The sequence below is a fragment of the Pseudophryne corroboree genome, chromosome 4 (genome assembly GCF_028390025.1).
Source record: "Pseudophryne corroboree isolate aPseCor3 chromosome 4, aPseCor3.hap2, whole genome shotgun sequence".
In the NCBI taxonomy this organism is placed as follows: Eukaryota; Metazoa; Chordata; class Amphibia; order Anura; family Myobatrachidae; genus Pseudophryne; species Pseudophryne corroboree.
Genome location: NC_086447.1, coordinates 536,420,332 through 536,437,744, shown reverse-complemented (window position 1 = coordinate 536,437,744; position 17,413 = coordinate 536,420,332). Strand labels below are relative to the sequence as shown.

The window sequence follows — 17,413 nt, the reverse complement described above, 5'->3', positions numbered from 1 at the left end:
ACGCCCAGCACAGGGCTAGTCAGCCCCGCAGGTCAGTGCCGGCCCTCCCTGCAGAAGTGCAAAGGCATTGCACAGCGGCAATGCCTTTGCACTTCAAGAGTAGCTCCTGACCAGCGCAGCTTTAGCGTGCTGGCCAGGAGCTACTCGTCGCTCCCCGGCCCGCAGTGGCTGCGTATGATGTCACGCAGCCGCTGCAGGCCGCTCCCCGCACGGTCCAGCCACGCCTGCGTTGGCCGGACCGCGCCCACGAAACGGCGGCCAAATACCGCTGTTCCACCCCCTCCTGCCCAATGACCGCCTCTGCCTGTCAATCAGGCAGAGGCGATCGCAGCCCAGCTATGGCCTTCGGTCGTCTGGCATGCACAGGCGCACTATGGTGCCAGAGCATGCAGTGGGTACCCGTTCGCTCGGCTGCGATAAAAAGCAGCGAGCGGGTCAGAATGACCCCCTATGTATTTTCTCTGCAAATATCGTAGATTATGCTTTGCGTGTCTCATGATCCCCAATAAGTGCCGGCATCGAGGCTAATTGGATAGTCCCCGGCGAATCCATCTGCGGAAAATTACCGTGGATAATTGGATACACCTAAGAGAGTTGAGCTGAATTATAAATTAGAAGTTTCCTTAATGTCCTGAGCGTGACATAGAATGGCCAAAACCAGCAAACACAACAATAAAATCATAAGACAACTCTTAAAAAAAAAATAATAATAAATAAAATAAATAAATAAAAGGGGTAGGTGTTTTTGATTACTAGCGCTTTGAAGTAACCATGAACTTATAACAGCATGACAGAAGTGGGAAATCTTATGGCGGAATCTAAACTCACATTAATCTTAAAGAGATAGGACAGTGCTGCGACGGCTGGGCATCAAATATCCAAAACTTTTTTGCACTAAAAAAAAAAAAACACATTACAATATATGCAAACATCACATGCATGGTACATGGAGATACCATTCACAATGATCTCAAGACAAAAACTCATCTGCAAACGTCCTTGCTGAATTCTGATGTAACTGTTCCCAAATGCTGAAGTAACAGCCCCAGAGAAATAACTAGCAGCACACAGCCAATGACAGCACGGCACCCCTGACACAGCAGCGCTGCTCATCACCCTCTGTGGGAGCTGCCAACAGGGGAACACACTAGTGGTGCCCTGCAACAGGCGAGATTGAAAACTGAATAAAATACTTTATAGAAAATAATAATAAGTCCAGCAACTCAACCACATGCACATATTACTGTGGAGATTTCCAGGAGCTCTGCATGCCAAGGCGCCAGCGGCAAAGCAGAGACAGATATCAGCATACTACAGGGCAGCAGCAGCTCGCGCTCTCTCCTCGGTGATCTGACTGCTGTGTGCACACTGCTGCTGCCATGTTACATACATGCACACATGTGCTGCTGCTGCAGCCCCCAGTGTAGTCAGTGACTACTAGTCACCACATCTGATCTCCATTAGCCCTTCCTAGGGATGGCCCTACCACAGGGAGCGGAGGGGAGGGGGGTGAGGGGGAAGGAGGCTGAGATGTGCAGCAGCAGTAGTGTGTGTATGGCTGGCGACCCGTACTTACTGTATAAGATGGAGATGACCGATAACCGCCCTCTCCCACAGAGCTCTCCAGTGACGTGATTCTATCTGACGTCCGGAGCGTGAAGTAAACACCGTAACGATGAGGAGTTGGAGATGCCGGTGGCGATGCTGCGCCGTTACAACTGCCGGGCACACAGCGCGCACAGCACAATTACTATCGCCATTCAAATTCCCCGACACGCAGGCGAGCGGGCGCTACTAGTGATTGCTGCTGAGGACACGCCTCCTCTCGCCAACTGCCACGCCCACCTCACCGTGCAACTCGCTCTTCCCCTAACCATCACGGCAATGGTAGGCCACGCCCACTGTCCTCCTGGCCCTATCATTATGGCCTATAAAGAGCTACGCTTTTGCTGACATTCATTTGCTGGTAGCGCTGTCACTCGTAGTGACGTAATTGTGTTTGCAAATAACCCCGCCCAGTTACACGCCCGTTTCTCCAGCCTCTCACTGCGCTCCGTCACACTACTGTCTCCCTCGCCTCAGTGTATTTCTGTTCTTGTGTCACGTCATAGGTCCTCACCTTATGTCGCTGCTATTATGTACTAGCAGCTAAAGGTTTTATATATTGTATTGCTATGTACATCGGTAACCATAACTCTGGCATAGGTATAGATAAAAGAACATCTTAGTTGTTTATTGCTCATTACGCTATTACTTGCCAACTTCAAAAAATAAGATTTTAAACCTACCGGTAAATCTTTTTCTCCTAGTCCGTAGAGGATGCTGGGGACTCCGTAAGGACCATGGGGAATAGACGGGCTCCGCAGGAGACATGGGCACTAAAAAAGAATTTTAGGTATGGGTGTGCACTGGCTCCTCCCTCTATGCCCCTCCTCCAGACCTCAGCCAGAGAAACTGTGCCCAGAGGAGACGGACAGTACGAGGAAAGGATTTTGGAAATCCAAGGGCAAGATTCATACCAGCCACACCAATCACACCGTATAACATGGGATAGACGAACCAGTCAACAGTATGAAACAAAACCAGTATCAGTCCAAAACTGATCCAAACTGAAAACATAACCCTTATGTAAGCAACAACTGTATACAAGTCTTGCAGGATGTTGTCCGCACTGGGACGGGCGCCCAGCATCCTCTACGGACTAGGAGAAAAAGATTTACCGGTAGGTTTAAAATCTTATTTTCTCTTACCTCCTAGAGGATGCTGGGGACTCCGTAAGGACCATGGGGATTATACCAAAGCTACAAAACGGGCAGGAGAGTGCAGATGACTCTGCAGCACCGAATGAGCGAACATTAGGTCCTCATCAGCCAGGGTATCAAGCTTGTAGAATTTTGCAAAAGTGTTTGAACCCGACCAAGTCGCTGCTCGGCAAAGTTGTAAAGCCGAGACGCCAAGGGCAGCCGCCCAAGAAGAGCCCACCTTCCTAGTGGAATGGGCCTTTACCAAATTCGGTAACGGCAATCCAGCCGTAGAATGAGCCTGCTGAATCGTGTGTAGCCCCTTAAACTATTTGTTCATAATGAGATGTATTAGAGTATAGATACTCTGAATATTAGAGTAAATATATATTAATTATTTATTGAATGTGTAAATACATGAAATATCTTTAATATTTATATTGTATTCCTGAATTGTTTATAAAGGAGGGTGGATGGTGGTTGTTAAATACAGTGTAATGTGGAATATTAGAATTGATACCAGGACACTTTGGCACGAGAAGGGCTAGTGAGACTTTTCTAGAAGCCCTCGTGCCGGGTAGTGAGTGCCAGGATGAAGAGCCGTTGGAGAGGGAAGCGCGAGCTGGAGTGAGAGCGGCAGAAGACGGAGCTGACAGGAGGGAAGCGGCTAGAGAGAGACGGAGTTACCGCTGAGGAGATCGGGGCTGGGAGATGCCTGATCGTGACCAGAAGCGGTAGTGACCCCGGGAACAGGAGGACTGGACTGCGGCCTCAGGAGCAAGGGGAGCACTGATTGAAGCTGAGCGGAGATCCGAGTGACAGCGACGCTGAGGGGGAAGCGCGAGGGAGAAGCGGAAAGGTGTGCGGCGAGGGGCTGAGAGAGAGGACTCGCTGAGGAAAAGACGCGCTGGACCCGAGTGACTGCAAGTAGCGGGCAGCAGAGACCCCCGGTATGATGACAAAAACACAGATGTAGTGACTATACTTACCAGCGGCAAATCCTGGTAAGTGGTGTGGAGTGATCGGATCGCGGGCAGCAGAGGCCCCGGTAACGGAGGAGCTGCATCAGTAAAAGCGGCGCTGAGGAGAAGTTCACTCGGGCAGCACAAACAGCTTTCCCCCGAACACACCCCCAGGGGCCCGGCTAATCCGCTTTCCACCAACCCGATCAGGGCAGCGGTGACACATCAAATGTGAGTGACGGTATAAGGGAGGGAAGGAGGTGGTTTCCGTCCTTAAAAAAGAATGAGAGGGATGGACATGAATAAACTGCAGCACCGAAAGGGCATCCACTGAAGGGGATTTTACATGTTTAATAGCATTGCAGTGAAGGGAATTTATATCCAAATCTAGCAAGGAAGCTGTCCATTCTGCTGTAATGGATATATGAACAGTAATTATAACATTGACTGTATATTAGTGAAAGGAACAATAATCTCCAAGTAAGAGGATGAGGCAGTTGCAGGTTGAAGAAAGTAAAGGACTTGTTAGTATCTGAATCTAGCCTGCACCTATTTTCACAGTATAATTACTCATAAATGCCATTATAAGCATTTAGAAAGGGTAAGAGAACAACCGCTTTACCTGTGGAAAAGGAATTGAAGGAGTTGAAAAGCCCTATACTAAATGTCATCATTTTGGATTGACATGAGCATGATACAGTTATGGGGATGAGAGTGAGAAGCGTAGAAGTCACTGCTGTAGACTAATTAATGTGCAACTCCAGTGAAAAAAAGGTGCATAGACTTTTCCTCACATATTACAATCCTTATTATAGGATTCCCAGGGCAAGATAACATTTAGTGATACACTACCCCATTGCATATATGGTATGGTCGTCCAAGTATAATAATTAAATATCCTGGGTTAGGACAACAGACTGGATGATCACAGAAGTGGAATGATCAACTGTGACTTCCCCAGAAGTAGATGAAGTAAATAGTTGGGGGAGAAAGATAATAGAGGTATCCTGTATAACTCGCACTGGAAACAGTCATCCCCTGATGAATTCCAATTGATGGAGTCCCTTTCCTAAGTCGTGTGAACCTGTATCTTATCATTTGACGAGGATCCTCAAGTCAGATAAACCAACTGGAATAGTGACGGTGCTCAACAGTACAACATAGGGGATATATATATTTAATGAAATTGACTATTTAAGTACAATTTTCGTACTGTATTCATCCTTAAGTGACGACTAATGCCATTTTCTCCAACGTAAATTGGGCCCCAACAGTGCACCAACGAAAACCAACAAGTGAAGAAAGAGACTGCAGGGGGACAAATAAGGTTATTGTATATGTATGTTTAATCTATATAAGCAATACAGTAGTTATAATATTGTTGTATTGTATAAACTGTTACAATATAGATATCTGAATGAAAATATCGTGGTATAGTATATCATTATTCTGTGTGTAGTGAGTTATAAAAAAATATGCTTATTCATACCCTAATAGGGACATAAGGTAATGGTGTGTTAATTCTGAGAACAACCAAGTATAGTAAAGTATAAATTCAGGTTCATGAATACTTACCGTGGATGTGGACAAGTGGCCGCCGTCAGATGAACATCGGGATCTGAAAGACAAAAGAAGAGAACAAGGTAAATTAAACACATCACCCAACCCACACTCTAAACAGTAACTACAACACTACTGGCAACCGCTTTCCCAAGCAAGCCTGGGTTGGTCTATTGATTGCTTGGGTGGAGGCACTAAGTCATCTGGGAATATTAACCTTTGTATTGCATAAATAGAGAGCTACTAAGGGTTACACGTGTTACAGATCCAGCGAGCAATAGTCTGCTTAGACGCAGGAGCGCCAACTTTGGGCCTCTGTTTTCCTAACCCGAGCCGTTCTGGCCACATAATTTTTCAATGCCCTGACCACATCCAGGGACTCGGAATCCAGGGACACATCCAGGGACTCGGAATCCTCCACGTCCCTAGTAGCCACCAGCACCACAATAGGTTGGTTCATATGAAAAGAAGAAACCACCTTAGGCAGAAACTGAGGACGAGTCCGCAACTCCGCTCTATGCACATGAAAAATCAGATAAGGGCTTTTGTGAGACAAAGCCGCCAACTCTGACACTCGCCGCGCCAAAGCCAATAACATGACCACTTTCCAAGTGAGATACTTCAATTCTACAGTTTGAAGAGGTTCAAACCAGTGAGACTTAAGAAACCGTAACACCACGTTAAGGTCCCATGGTGCCACCGGAGGCACAAAAGGAGGCTGGATATGCAGCACCCCTTTCACGAAAGTCTGGACTTCTGGAAGAGAAGCCATTTCTTTTTGAAAGAAAATGGAAAGGGCCAAAATCTGAACCTTAATGGAGCCTAACTTTAGGCCCAAATTCACTCCAGTTTGCAAGAAGTGGAGAAAACGGCCCAGATGGAATTCTTCCGGAGGAGCAGTCCTGGCTTCGCACCAAGATACATACTTCCTCCAGATACGGTGATAATGTTTTGATGTCACCTCCTTCCTAGCCTTTATCAGAGTAGGAATTACCTCATCCGGAATGCCCTTTTTCGCTAGGATCCTACGTTCAACCGCCATGCCGTCAAACGCAGTCGCGGTAAGTCCTGGAACAGACAGGGCCCTTGTTGTAACAGGTCTTCCCTGAGAGGAAGAGGCCACGGATCTTCTGTGAGCATTTCCTGCAGATCCGGATACCAGGCCCTTCGAGGCCAATCTGGAACAATGAGAAATGTTCTGAATCCCTCTTCGTTTTATGATTCTCAGTATCTTTGAGATGAGAGGAAGAGAAGGAAACACATGGACCGACTGGAACACCCACAGTGTCACCAGGGCGTCCACTGCTACCGCCTGAGGGTCCCTTGACCTGGCGCAATATCTCGGAAGTTTCATGTTGAGGCGTGAAGCCATCATGTCTATTTGAGGCAGTCCCCACTGACTTGCAATCTCTGCGAAGACTTCCTGATGAAGTCCCCACTCTCCTGGATGTAGATCGTGTCTGCTTAGTGACAATGCTAAATTCCCTTGTCGTATAAACAACCCTTTATGAAGCTAAGAACGCTGTACGCTGTTTACTTAAGAAGTACCGTAATGGTACGCTAGTTGCGTAACGATCGCTCAGCCGTAGGCGAGACGCTCAAGCGTCACGTTCGCTCACGGCCCAGCGATCACAGGACACGTTATTGGCTATGACTAGAGTAATGATTCGCTATGGCGTAGCGGACGCTCGAGACCACGAGGAGATCACCAGCGGCGCAGACGCTCACAATGCTATACCTTTATGTCTAAACCTTATACCAAAGAAATACACAGAATACCTCAATGTGAATACAGGGTGTAAGTGCAACCTTGTGTAACCTGACTAACTACAAAGCTGCTTGAGCGTCACCGACGCTCAAGTGAACACTTAACACTATAGAAAATACACAGATACTGGTTTAGGTTCCAAAGCCTATTAACTGTATTATATCTAGTATACTTGTAAAAAGGGGATAACAGTACAAATGATACACTACAATATAACAGAGACTTCCTAACCACAGAACTAAACAATACTATCTAATACAATACAATACTAGTCTAGGGGAGATACGAGAGAGAGAGAGAGAGGAAAGAGAGAGAGGGAGACGGTGAGAGATGAGAGAAATTGGCTCACAGAAAGACAATGATAACGGAGAAAAACTTACGCACAAGGGTAAACGATCGCATGCGCCTGGACATCCAGCACCCGATTTTCAGCAATGAGAACCGTTGAAGAGTGAGAGCTGGATGTGGTCGGCCTGCCTATTTATGCCCCACACACAATGCAATCCTACAGTCCCTACAATCCCATTGTCCATTGGACGTCGGAATTCGGCCCTGCATCATAACAAAAGGTCATAGGTTGATTCATACAGGTGGGCTGTGACGATTTCAAACAGCTCAGGTGGGTGGGGAACTAGGTTTCCCGCCGCATACCTGAGTATGAGTAAATAGTAGAAATGGACATAAACTTCTTATGTCCATAACTATTCGCACGAGCGATTAATACGCTCCAAACCAACACCGGAATATTGCTAATTAAATACTCTTCCGATGGGTACCAAACACTGCTGTATGATTCCTGTTAGACCCTTCGTACGATACAAAGAGGGATTCCTTAGCTCAGGGACCTTCTATATTAACCAAACTTTCAGAAACTATCAAAGGGACCATGATCTATAAACTACATTAATTGTGAAAATATGTAACGAATGAGTCGCACGCTACGACTACATAAACTCTACCGTAAATACGCATACCGCGCCTGCGAGTGCACGCTATTGCGGGTATGCGCCTTCACGGGAGAGCGTACGCACGCGCAGCACGGACCAGTGTGCGGTGTAAATATGGCAACGTGCATAGAGACATTTTTCTGACTTTGACAGTCCACCCTTTGGCAGTCAATAATAACTGCCACAAAACATTTAAGGAGAAAAATGCAAGTCAGGGGTTAGTTGATTTCCATGGTGGGGTAAGGAAGAAGAGAGGAGTAGGTGTGAAGAGGGTATGACCTAGTGAGAAAGTAGAAGCATGTGTGTATGAGTCCATGTTTAGAGGGTCATGTATCATCGTGCCGTACGTGTTGTAAATCAAGCTTCGAGGTATTGCGAAGTATACATTTGAATTCCTTCTTATCCTGTGGTACAGGTCTGTGGATGGGCTGTCAAACTTTACCGAGCTCTTTTCGGATTTTGAACAAAATGGGGAGCACATTTTAGTTGATGATACATGAATGGGGGAGGTATGTGGTTGCTGATATCTGTGCCTGTATTCCCTATCGTCTATGTGTGTCATTACCTGAGGGTTGTAGAGATGAAGATAAAGAACACTTATGGAAAATGCAATGATATTCTATGTCAGGGAAATGTACATCTGTCGTCGAAGTTGTGTTCGGTATCTGTTGAGAGTCGTCTTCTTTGCGCTGTATTGCTCCTTGGGCATGAGCAAATAGCTTTGTCTGAGCCATCAGATTTACAAAAAAAATGTTGGGCTAGCGTGAGTTTAAAAGTACTAGGGAAACTGGGGATCCATGGCAAAGTTCATCAAGTGTCCATATTTAAAGTTGTCAAATCTTCTTCTTTGGTCAATCCGTTGTCTGTATACATCTCGTCTCGTCAGCTTCCTCGTCCAAGGGGGTCTTTGTATCTTGGAGAAAAGCAGAAAAACAGGTGAAAGAAACGGACCGTATAATCGCATTTTCATCACATCCTGGTTTCTATCATTGGGTCATAAATCAAATCCAGGTTAATTACGGTTTCCTCACTCCTCAAGCTCATCACTTTTGTACTTTGTTTGCACCTCATTAAAGCCTGCCCGCATCTAAATATCAATCCAATCGATATAACGACACCCAAGATACATAGTAGAAACTTTCCAACATCCATTATGACTCCTTGAGCCCAGTCTCCCAAACCGGAGAACCAATTTCGCGGGTTCAACCATGACACCCAACCAGTCAGCTCATTACCTACAGCAGCAAGGGTGAGATTGTGTTTTCGACGAAATTCCCACTTCAATTGGAGAATATCGTCCATCTTTTGGTCTATGACCTCTACCGGATCCTCGGTGCTATTTGTGATATACGTGCAACACTTTATGCCGTACTGTGTTGCTAATGTAACACAATATCCGCCTGTTACTGCTGTAAGATAATTAAGAACCATCCTATGCTGAACTAGTTCTGTTTTATAAGCTTGAAGTTCTCTTCCAGTGTATCTAAACGTGTCATCATACATTTCAGTGATATTATCTAACAAATTGGCGAGTGCGGAAATGTATCTATAATTCATCACTCCCCGAGCGGTACGAGTGAAATCTAACGCTACCAGAACCTGAATCCCGGTGGATTCATGGATAAGATCAGAGGCCGGATGCTCTAACCTTTCTGACAGTTGTCTTTTAACTCGGTGTTCGTAATGAGTGTGAGTATAAGGAGCTTGGGCACCACGGTGTATGTCCTTCATTTTGTCATGTGTTACAGTCATCACTTCAGGCAATACTTTTCCAATATAACACAATCCTTCAGAGTTTGGGGCAAGCCACTTGTACGCCTTTCTCCCGCATATGAAATATGCGTCATCGGGGAGAACATAAGGGACGGAGAAGGACATGACCATGTTACAAACCTTCCAGGTGAAATCTCCTGACCCTAATTCTTCCAACTGCTTAATGCACATATCAGTTTGTACGATATGTGCACAGTATCCTGGTGATACCTCTCCAACTCTAGTAATCCTATTTCCTAAGGTATATCGATACCGAAAAGATTTTCCTCTACTGGCTATATGGCGTACGAGCTCTGTATCTGTAGGCATTCTATCTGCTCTGTGTGAAAAGGTCATGGTAAGGTTGCTCCATGACACTTCCCAATTTCCCGGTTTTCTGGGATTGGAGATGTTAAAACATAAGAGGGACCTATCCACATGGTATTGGTGGAGCTTCAAACTAGGAGGGCTGGAGATGTTAAACCTCCGGTCCACCGGTCTCCCACCACTTAGCTCAAGTACCTCCCCTAACGTTAAAGGAAATGGTACTAGCCCTGATTTGCTGTGACCCTGAGGTACTTGAGAGCATACCCAACAATCTGTTTGGTTTAACACGTTACCCACTAAGGAGTGATAGTCACTCAATGGATGCCGGTCCATATGGATATTAAAACTAGATTGGCATTTCTTTATGCATCCATCTTCAACCAGATTATCACAGAGCCTACAGATACAATTTTCTTCAGCTAACAATCCATCACAATTTCTTCTATCGGATCGTTTTCTGATACTCGCCTTTGCTTGTTGGTTTGGTTGATCTTGGAAAACTACGCCTCCATCATCATAGTCGGAACCCATTCCAGAACCTCTCTCGACCTCTATGGTACTCTCGCCGGAACAGACTGCTCTGGTCAACATCATGGTTAACATCAAAATCTGGATCACAGTCTCTTGGGGCAAGTCCATCTTTGAGGATGAGAGAAGAAGAAATTTGTAAAGGGGGTATAAGAAAACAGTTTGAGGGGGAGAGAACTTGTTACGATAATAAGTTCTCTCGTCTTGTTGTTCTTCTTGTTCTGCTGTCCTCTCAAAGGTGCTGTCTCTCAGTCTTCCAAACTAACATTCTGGTGATGCAATATTCCTTCCTAACCGGCGATCTTTCTGTAAGGAGCAAAAATCTGGCATTACCATTGGTCCAACTGAGGGGTGACATACCATCTTTAAACCATGGAAACATGAGTGAGAAGAGAGAGAAAGCACAAAAAGAAAAAAAGAGATAGAGAACAATTCATGTGCATATATACATTACCCAACTCGACAATAACCATCAATAAGAAAAGAGAAACAAAACATTTTTAAACATTGTCAACATTGAGAAAACCTTGTTAGCATTAGAAAAACATTGTCAGACTTATTAGGCTGTCATATCTATGTGTCTACTGGTCTCCTTGAGCAGTCCCTCCCCACCAGCACCTGCATTACTCCACTGTCTGTATCTGGCCAGAAATACATTGTGGCGGAGGTCATGCTGGGGTTTGGTAGACTTCTGCAAGGACCAAGTGGATATGTAATGTGTGAATTCTTACCAATACTAGTCAGAGATGGGGATAGAGAGAGAGAGAGAAAAAAAAACATTTTTCACAAATACATTTACAACTTTTCACCTGGTCATTCCTGTGTCTTCAGTGAATGACCTCCCACTTCATTAACCGTTACCTCAGGCTTACCATCAGTCCTAATGATCACCTTTCCTGACTATGTGATCCCTGATTATAATGGTGTGTATTGTAATTTTGCTCATTTCTTGGTCTAGGGGGTCTAACTTTATGTAGGCTGTTACAGTTGCTAGCATAATGCCCTTCTCTCCTACAATGATAACAAATCCTGGGCTTCCTCCACGTGTCAATGACCTGAGGTTTTGGTTGATTTGATGCCTCCTCAAACGCTCGGATGCTCATCATCATCATCAATCGTTTCCCCTGTACTTCCCTGATTTCTTGGATTTTATGATTATGGTGTTGTCTTTCTCTTGATCTACAATCTCTTGCAATGTGTCCCTTTTTATGACAATTGTAACAGATTTCCATATCTGGATTTCTCGCAGGGGTGTGTGGCTTTTGTTGGGGTGGTCTTGTGGTTTGGGCCTGTATATTTGCTGCCATTAACTTATCTCTTAGTGACTCTCTGTACCTGGTGATATTCTGATCATGATTAATGACGGCCTCTCTTAGTGCGGCCACCGAGATCTCTCTCCAGTTTGGGTTGGTGGTCTGTACCTTTGTTTTTAATTCATCCTTTAAACCATTCATTAATACCTTAACCGCTATTCCTTTATGTTGTGCATTTGTCTTGATGTCTGCGATCCCAGTGTTTCTAGCCATTATTTGCAGTGCTCGATTGAAATAATTAGAAACATTTTCCTTTTTCGTTTTGCCTTATGGAGAAAATTTCATTCCACTTGACAGCAGCTGGGAAATATATTCCTAACTGTCGGTTAATCTGCCTAATACATTCCTGATTGTGTTCTTCCATACAAGGTACCTCCGTGTTTAATTTACAATCAGCAATGAACTTTTCAGGGTCAACACTGGAGGGCAAACATGCCCTCAGCACTGTCCGCCATTCTTTGTTGGTGGGTTCTGTGGCGTTTCCTAGTTCTTTAATAAACCTTTGACATTTGGCTAGATTTTTCCTAGGATCAGGAAATTCAGACATAATTGATCTCAATTCGGTCCGGGACAAGAGACAGCGCATTGCACTGTCCTTGACGGGAATGATTCCCTGATCGTCAGTCTTCCCATTGGGGACTGAGATCACCCTGGCCAGATCGAGCTCAGTTACATCATCTTGTGTTGGTCTTACAATATGGGGTACACCTGTTTGTGCGTGATATGAAACATTGTACGTACCTGTGGACACGACCTCACCTGACCCTCCGTTAGGGGGTTCGATTATTGCCTTTACCAATTTGGTCGCGTCCACCTGGATGGCTTTTGTGATGGTTGCTGGAAGAGGTGCTGACATCGTTCTGGGCTCACTTTCTTGTTTGTATTCCTGAGGGAGGTTTGACATGGGGTGCAACTTGCACAGGTTAATAGTTGTACATTCAACAGTATTACAATAATCATTGTTACAGTTATTACACTTATTCTTATAATCTATACTACAGTTGCTAAGAGCGTTTTTATTGTTCAACCTTGTGCTTTTCTCCGCAACCATAATCCTCCCTGATGCCATGTCTCTCCTCTCAAGATAAGATTCAGAAAAGTCAATTGAATCTCTTTGTAATTCACCTTCCTGTTGCCATAACTGCAAATAATCATAATGTTTACTTCGTCTCTTTGTTGGTTCAATGAGACATATCCTCCTCCTTAAATTTTGTAACACGTCTGGACTGAAGCTACCTATTCTTGGGAATTTGTCCCTGTCTTGTACAGTCATTCTCTCCCATTCATCACATAAAGATTCTGTGTGACTTCCGTATTTTTCACCCATGATGTACCTTGCCGACCCAACGGGTCGGTTCTCTGAATCAACCCGAACCGAGGTTGATCGCCCCCTACCTGAACAACTGGCCCCCATAATTCTGCAGGTGTTGCTTATTCCTCCTTGGATCTTTATCTCAAGGTTTTCAGCGAACCCTTACAAACAAACCAAGATGTCCTGGGCAGGCCGGCGGTGGCGGTTTGCCAAGTACCCCACTTACTTCTCGCCCACGTTGGCCAGTACTGCAATCACTGTAACCAGAGCTGCTGTACCCAACCCAGGGCCCCTGTGAACCTTTATTTACTGGGGCGCGTTCCCCAGCAAGTATCGGTTGTTGGATAGTTCCTGAGTGACCAGCGAACTTCCCTTCCAAAAATAAAAAATTACACAAATCACGTCAGAATGTACAGATAGCGTTTGTGACCACTTTACTCTAATGGTATTAGGTCAGATTACTAACTACTGCACACAATTACGTGTGGTCCAATCGTTCAGTACACAAGCACTACTTGTCATGTACTGAAAGATCAATGGAATCGATGTTTCCGGCCGCGATTCCTTCAGCAAGAGCTTATGGCCTATATGGGTTCTGCACCAACACCCCAGGCGTTGTGCCACTGGACTTTTATAGCGGACCTCTTTGTCTATTTTACCTGTTACCTTATGACCTCCTGGTCTGTTACCGTCTGTTAATGACCTCCTGGTCTGTTACCTTATGACCTCCTGGTCTGTTACCTTATGACCTCCTGGTCTGTTACCTTATGGTCCGCTATACTCTAATGCTCAAATATTATTTAACCAGGGATGCCTCCCTAGCCACCGTATATGTCACTTACACGTGTGTCCCTTGACGAGTACCCGGCTTTCCTTTTGGTTCCACCTTAAAGTTGTATAAACTTATGTATACAAAACCACACTCACTCAACACATGTACACTTTGTTTCTATATCTATTTCTGCGCAGAAATTGTCTTCAGTCCAACAGTGTTACTAATTAGGAGCAGGATCTGTTAAGCTAAATTTCAGATTTTCCAAAAATAGATTTGCGTTATTTACCGCGTCGCGTTATTTACCGCTGTGCGTTACTTATCGCCTTTGCGCTAATTCAACTTTTCGTGACTTGAGCTACGTGGGCGTAACCAGACGCTACGTTGCGTAATGTACGCTGCGTGCGTCTGCCGTTTGGATTGCGTACGCAAGTCTTTTGTTAGGGACACGTGTACGCAAAACAAAGATCCACCGTAACACAATTTCTACCTTTATCAATGTAGGTGATCCCTGATCATCTACCGCACACCACACTGACTGTCTTATCTCCCAGACAAGCCGTGTGTTGGTCTATACTTTAACTATTACCTCTACTATGAAATAACAGCAAATCTCTTTTTTGCACTTTCTATCAACTATAAAACTTGGCAAACAGGAATAGTGATATACGAAATTTGAAAAAGAAATGCAGATAAATGTATGCGTGCGTGTATACGCAAGACAGAAGAGAAATAAAACAGTTTTAAAAGACACAAGCGTTTTGTTCTTACTTCCGGTTCCCGGATTCCTTCAGCACTCTTTATCTAAGCGAAGCAGACGCTTATCCAATCAGCACTGCAAGGAATATGATCCCGCCCTTTGCTGATGGATAATGTCTGCTGATCTACCTAGTGCAGATATGAGAAGGATAGGACGAGTCCCCAATTGACAATGCTAAATTCCCTTGTCGTATAAACAACCCTTTATGAAGCTAAGAACGCTGTACGCTGTTTACTTAAGAAGTACCGTAATGGTACGCTAGTTGCGTAACGATCGCTCAGCCGTAGGCGAGACGCTCAAGCGTCACGTTCGCTCACGGCCCAGCGATCACAGGACACGTTATTGGCTATGACTAGAGTAATGATTCGCTATGGCGTAGCGGACGCTCGAGACCACGAGGAGATCACCAGCGGCGCAGACGCTCACAATGCTATACCTTTATGTCTAAACCTTATACCAAAGAAATACACAGAATACCTCAATGTGAATACAGGGTGTAAGTGCAACCTTGTGTAACCTGACTAACTACAAAGCTGCTTGAGCGTCACCGACGCTCAAGTGAACACTTAACACTATAGAAAATACACAGATACTGGTTTAGGTTCCAAAGCCTATTAACTGTATTATATCTAGTATACTTGTAAAAAGGGGATAACAGTACAAATGATACACTACAATATAACAGAGACTTCCTAACCACAGAACTAAACAATACTATCTAATACAATACAATACTAGTCTAGGGGAGATACGAGAGAGAGAGAGAGAGGAAAGAGAGAGAGGGAGACGGTGAGAGATGAGAGAAATTGGCTCACAGAAAGACAATGATAACGGAGAAAAACTTACGCACAAGGGTAAACGATCGCATGCGCCTGGACATCCAGCACCCGATTTTCAGCAATGAGAACCGTTGAAGAGTGAGAGCTGGATGTGGTCGGCCTGCCTATTTATGCCCCACACACAATGCAATCCTACAGTCCCTACAATCCCATTGTCCATTGGACGTCGGAATTCGGCCCTGCATCATAACAAAAGGTCATAGGTTGATTCATACAGGTGGGCTGTGACGATTTCAAACAGCTCAGGTGGGTGGGGAACTAGGTTTCCCGCCGCATACCTGAGTATGAGTAAATAGTAGAAATGGACATAAACTTCTTATGTCCATAACTATTCGCACGAGCGATTAATACGCTCCAAACCAACACCGGAATATTGCTAATTAAATACTCTTCCGATGGGTACCAAACACTGCTGTATGATTCCTGTTAGACCCTTCGTACGATACAAAGAGGGATTCCTTAGCTCAGGGACCTTCTATATTAACCAAACTTTCAGAAACTATCAAAGGGACCATGATCTATAAACTACATTAATTGTGAAAATATGTAACGAATGAGTCGCACGCTATGACTACATAAACTCTACCGTAAATACGCATACCGCGCCTGCGAGTGCACGCTATTGCGGGTATGCGCCTTCACGGGAGAGCGTACGCACGCGCAGCACGGACCAGTGTGCGGTGTAAATATGGCAACGTGCATAGAGACATTTTTCTGACTTTGACATTAGGAAGTCTGCCTCCCAGTTGTCCACTCCCGGAATGAAGACTGCTGACAGAGCGCTTACATGACTCTCCGCCCATCGAAGAATCTTTGAGGCTTCTGCCATTGCCACTCTGCTCCTTGTGTCGCGTGGCGGTTTACATGAGCCACTGCTGTGATGTTGTCTGACTGGATCAGAACCGGTAGACCTCGAAGTAAGGTCTCCGCTTGACGAAGGCCGTTGTATATGTCCCTTAATTCCAGTACGTTGATGTGTAGACAAGTCTCCTGGCTTGACCACATACCTTGGAAGTTTCTTCCCTGTGCGACTGCTCCCCATCCTCGGAGGCTCGCATCCGTGGTCACAAGAACCCCGTCCTGAATGCCGAACCTGCGACCCTCTAGAAGGTGAGCACTCTGCAGCCACCACAAGAGAGATACCCTGGCCCTGGGGGACAGGCGGATCATCTGATGAATCTGTAGATGTGACCCGGACCACTTGTCCAGAAGGTCCCACTGAAAAGTCCTGGCATGGAACCTGCCGAATGGAATGACCTCGTAAGACGCCACCATCTTTCCCAGAACTCGAGTGCAGTGATGTACCGACACCCTGTCTGGCTTTAACAGGTCCCTGACCAAGCTCTGAAGTTCCTGGGCCTTTTCCATTGGGAGAAAGACCCTCTTTTGTTCCATGTCCAGAATCATGCCTAAGAAAGGCAATCGGGTCGTTGGAACTAACTGTGACTTCGGTAGATTGAGAATCCAACCCTGTTGTTGCAACACCCTCAGGGAGAGAGATACGATGTCCAGCAACTGTTCTCTCGATCTTGCTTTTATCAGGAGATCGTCCAAGTATGGGATAATTGTGACATCCTGCTTGCGCAGGAGCACCACCATCTCTACCATTAATTTAGTAAAAATCCTCGGGCCATGGAAAGCCCAAACGGCAAGGTCTGAAATTGGTAATGACAATCCTGCACCACAAAGCTCAGGAACGCCTGATGAGGTTGATATATAGGGACATGAAGGTATGTATCCTTTATGACTAGGGACACCATATAATCTCCCCCTTCCAGACTTGCGATGACCGCTCTGAGCGATTCCATCTTGAACTTGAACCTCTTTAAGTA

General features: G+C 45.3%; 1 protein-coding gene across 12 annotated transcripts in view; it reads right to left on the bottom strand.

The window, feature by feature from the left end:
- EPB41L2 (erythrocyte membrane protein band 4.1 like 2) overlaps positions 1–1,861 on the bottom strand; it is a 640,934-nt gene extending 639,073 nt beyond the window's left edge. For 5 of the 12 annotated variants that reach the window (XM_063917311.1, XM_063917315.1, XM_063917317.1 and 2 more), the window contains exon 1: positions 1,577–1,859. The gene's annotated coding sequence lies outside the window, so the exon portion shown is untranslated. Of the gene's footprint in view, positions 1–828; positions 895–1,576 lie in introns of all 12 variants that reach the window. The other 7 variants (XM_063917322.1, XM_063917323.1, XM_063917324.1 and 4 more) reach the window with 5 other exon arrangements.
- Between the last annotated feature and the right edge of the window lie 15,552 nt (positions 1,862–17,413).